The following is a 5,100-nucleotide window of genomic DNA, read 5'->3' as shown; positions in this document are numbered from 1 at the left end:
AGCAAATTTTTCCTTGAGTCTCAGTCTGGGGAAAAGGTGCCCTAAAGTTTTGTTTCGTTGTGTCATCTGGAAACTTGAGCTTTTCCTCCTAGTCAGCCGATACCTCCTGATATTGAAAAATCTTAGAATTCCTATAACACCTCCCTCCTGAACTGATATTTCCATTTTGGCTACATGCTGATGCACATGAATCAAGTCCATCAAATCAAATCAAAGGATCAATTTACTATAAATATTTTTGATTGGTAGCCTAGCCATAGTAATCTCTGCTCTGGTAACCTCCGAGTTAGACTACTGCCATGCTTTATACGGGGGCTGCCTTTGAAGACAGGTTTTGAAATTGCAGTTTGTGCAAAATATAGCTTCCTTGACTACCTCGACTTCCAAAAATTGCTTCCTTGACTGATGGGAACGTCTTTTCTCATCTAGTTCCCAGTCCATCTCCAGGGTAGTTCCAAGTACTGATGCTTACCTTTAAACTCCTTCATGGCCAGGTTGCCTATCTCCATAGTTTTCCTGCAGTGAGATCATCTTCAAATGCCCTCCTTGGTTTGTGCACCATCTCACATCAGGTACACATCTGTACACATTACAGCTTTAAAGCACATTCAAAGCACATTTCCCCCCTCAAATACTCCTGGAAACTGTAGTTTCCCCAGAGCTATACTCCCCAGCACATAATAACAATAATGATGATGATGATGATAATCTATTAAGAAAACTCCGTTATAGAAAATGAGAAAAAGAGAGGAAAGTGCAAAAAATAAAATAAAAATATAATCAGAAAAATAATGTGGTCCACTAAATATAATCAGTTACACTACCATACTTTATTATATTGATATACAAGTACTATTATTATCCTAATACAATTATTAATAACCTACTATATTCTGTATAAACTTGTTCCAAATGTCAATGTTCAGTTCCCATCACCCTTCAAATATTTCAGTTTCCAGGATTCTTGGGAGGGCAAATGTACTTTATGGTGTGCACACAGCCTTAGTTCCCATGTACTGTATAGTAACGAAGACATCTGCAGAGAGATTTCCTGCCTCTGGAGTAGTTCATAGCTGCCAAGTTTTCGCTTTTCTCGCGAGGAAGCCTATTCAGCAAAAGGTAAAATCCCTGTAAAAAAGGGATAACTTGGCAGCTATGGAGTAGTTGGATGTGAAAAGGAGCAATGAAGGAACTTAGCATACCAAAGCACTGTGTATTTCCATCAGACCAATTTATGCCCAATGCTTTCCAAAGTAGGCCATGTTTTAATTAGATGCTGTCCTTGCATCCCAATGGGTCTTTCCCTAGCCTGAAAGGTAGCATTTGTTTGTTAATCTGTTTTAAACTGTTTTTAATGTTGCATTTTGAAATTGCTGCAACCTGTTCTGAAACCATATGGTGAAGGAGGTCAGGGTAATAAATCAACTAAATAACAATAATGTGTAGCCAAGTAGGGGCAGGGGGGGCAGCTGCCCCTCATCAACAAAAAATCAATAAAAATACATAGCTAACAGAGGTTCTGCCCCCCCAAAAAGGCCTGCCAGTCCCCCCCCCAAAAAAATTCTTGCTATGCCTATGATGCGTACAATATTGAGCAACAATATTTTGCCTTTGTTGAGCAACAATCTGTCTTCTGAGGAAGAAGGCATGATGATATCAGAACCATAGGGGTGGGAAATGGCTAATGGCTGACTGTAATGATACGAAATTGATGTCAGTTATTTAATAATAATAATAATAATAATAATAATAATAATAATAATAATAATAATTTATTATTTATACCCCGCCCATCTGGCCGGGTTCCCCCAGCCACTCTGGGCGGCTTCCAAAAAAACAGAAATTCTAAAATACAGAAATCCATCAAACATTAAAAGCTTCCCTAAACAGGGTTGCCTTGAGATGCCTTCTAAAGGTCTGGTAATTGTTCTCTTTGACCTCTAGTGGGAGGGCATTCCACAGGGTGGGTGCCACTACCGAGAAGGCCCTCTGCCTGGTTCCCTGTAACTTGGCTTCTCGTAATGAGGGAACCACCAGAAGGCCCTCGGAGCTGGACCTCAGTGTCCGGGCAGAACGATGGGGGTGGAGACGCTCCTTCAGGTATACCGGACCGAGGCCGTTTAGGGCTTTAAAGGTCAACACCAACACTTTGAATTGTGCTCGGAAACGTACTGGGAGCCAATGTAGGTCTTTTAGGACCGGTGTTATGTGATCTCGGCGGCCGCTCCCAGTCACCAGTCTAGCTGCCGCATTCTGGATTAGTTGTAGTTTCCGGGTCACCTTCAAAGGTAGCCCCACGTAGAGCGCATTGCAGTAGTCCAAGCGAGAGATAACTAGAGCATGCACCACTCTGGAGAGACAGTCAGTGGGCAGGTAGGGACTCAGCCTGCGTACCAGATGGAGCTGATAAACAGCTGCCCTGGACACGGAGTTGACCTGTGCCTCCATGGACAGCTGTGAGTCTAAAATGACTCCCAGGCTGCGCACCTGGTCTTTCAGGGGCACAGTTACCCCATTCAGGACCAGGGAGTCCTCCACACCCGCCCGCCTCCTGTCCCCCACAAACAGTACTTCTGTCTTGTCAGGATTCAATCTCAATCTGTTAGCCGCCATCCATCCTCCAACCGCCCCCAAGCACTCACACAGGACCTTCACCGCCTTCACTGGTTCTGATTTAAAAGAGAGGTAGAGCTGGGTATCATCAGCATACTGATGGACACCCAGCCCAAACCCCCTGATGATCTCTCCCAGCGGCTGCATATAGATGTTAAAAAGCATGGGGGAGAGGACAGAACCCTGAGGCACCCCACAAGTGAGCGCCCAGGGGTCTGAACACTCATCCCCCACCACCACTTTCTGAACACGGCCCAGGAGGAAGGAGCGGAACCACTGCATGACAGTGCCCCCAGCTCCCAAGCCCTCTAGACGGTCCAGAAGGATGTTATGGTCGATGGTGTCAAAAGCCGCTGAGAGATCCAGCAGAACAAGGAAACAGCTCTTACCTTTGTCCCTAGCCCGCCGGAGATCATCGACCAGTGCGACCAAGGCAGTTTCAGTCCCATGATGAGGCCTGAATCCTGACTGGAAGGGATCCAAATGGTCCGCTTCTTCCAGGCGTGCCTGGAGTTGTTCCGCAACCACTCGCTCAATCACCTTGCCCAAGAATGGAAGATTTGAGACTGGGTGATAGTTGGCCATATTGGCCGGATCTAAAGATGGTTTTTTAAGAAGCGGTATAATAACCGCCTCTTTCAGCGGGTCTGGGAAGATGTCAGTAATTTTTAAAAGATTACTTCATCCTCACCACCACCACCACCACCATCACCACCGTCAAGGGGAAAGTCCAGAGAAGTTTCCTTCAGAGAAAAAATCAATACGCACATGGTGTCTCTGTACTAACCGATTTATTTACAAATGTACAAATTGAGCAAGGACTACAGAGGCACAGAAGCAAGTACACAGGAGAGCAATTCTAGGTTCACAGCTGCATCAAGGCCATACAACCCTGTTCCCCCCCCCCCCCGGCAAAAAAATAAGCTCAACCTCATAGCAAATCTGTCAATCAAACTGTCCTTCAAGTCTCCTTGCCCTTGCTCAAACTAAACAAACTAGTTCCGTCCTGCAAATGGATGGAATTTGTAGGCACATTCCAAGCTCATATTTAGATAATGAGCAACTTGAGCACCCACTGAACGCTTGCAACAATGGCTAAGCCTAGGCAGAGAGCATGAATTTTATGAAGGCAAAGACAGAAAGAGAGAGGGAGGAGGGATTGGGCCATATCCACAGGTACTGTGTGCAAAGGCCTTTTTAATAATCGGCAAGTTTCAAAATGCTCGTCATCATGCGGTCAAACTCGGTGCTGCAGAATTTTAAAAAGCAGGTATAGAAAACCAAATGACATATGTATGATGCAAGCGGTTCGAGAGCTGGAAGGAGACTCCGTAACTCAGAAGGGACAATGCTTATCTCTAGAAACGGTTTTCAGGGTTATGCTAGGAGGTCAATAGTCTGCCTCCAACAAAGAATTCTGGGCGTTCTAGTTTGGTGAGGACATTGATAAGTCTCTGGTAAGGACCCTTCACATCCCTTGCAGTGAAGGAGGAATGACTTGGGTCAGTTTAAGTCTGTGCAGTGACTCACAGACAAACTTTGGTTCCCGAACGCCTCTGGCTCCTGAACGCCGAAAACCCGGACGTAAATGCTCCAGTTTTTTAATGTTTTTCGGGACCCGAATGTCCGACACTGCTTCTGCTTGAATGCAAGAAGCTCTTGCAACCAATCAGAAGCCACACCTCAGTTGTCGAACGTTTCGGAAGTCGAACGGTCTTCCGGAACGGATTACGTTCGACAACCGAGGTTTGAATGTACAGTGGAACCTCGGTTCACGAACACCTCGGTTTACGAATTTTCGGTTTAAGAACGATTGTAACCCGGAAGTAAGTAAACCGAGGTTTCTGAGGCCTACGGAGGCCTCCGCGAAGGCCTGAAGACTGGGCCGCAGCTGCGGAGGCACTCCCATGGCTCCGCGGAGGCCCAGAGCGAAGGCCCGGCCTCCGCAGAGGCGGCGGACGCTCTGATGCCTTCGTGGAGGTCTGGAGCGAAGGCCCGGCCTCCGGAAGGCATCAGAGTGAAGGCCTCTGCAAAGGCATTGTGATTGTGGAAGACGACCCTGAGCCCCCATCCAAACAATGACTATCATCAACCCAGGTAAGAAATAAATGTTAATTTTTTTCACCTAAAATATTGTCTGATTTATTTTATAGTATAGTACATTGATTATTGCTTTCATTTTATGGATCGATGGCCTCATTAGACAGTAAAATTCGTGTTAAATTGCTGTTTTAGGGGGTGTTTTTCATCGTCTGGAATGGATTAATCCACTTTCCATTACTTTCAATGGGAAAGGTCGCTTCAGGTTAAGTACGCTTCAGTTTAAGTGCAGACTTCCGGAACCAATTGTGGCTGTAAACCGAGGTACCACTGTACAGTATGTTGATAGTCAAATCGATCCAGTGCAGAGGAAAGAAATGACAAAACCTGAAACAAAGTCATAGTGTAAAATTTGATTCCAAAACATTGTTTCCATGTAATGTCAAG

Source organism: Zootoca vivipara, chromosome 2 (genome assembly GCF_963506605.1).
Source record: "Zootoca vivipara chromosome 2, rZooViv1.1, whole genome shotgun sequence".
Taxonomy (NCBI): domain Eukaryota; kingdom Metazoa; phylum Chordata; class Lepidosauria; order Squamata; family Lacertidae; genus Zootoca; species Zootoca vivipara.
This window is presented reverse-complemented; position numbering follows the sequence as displayed.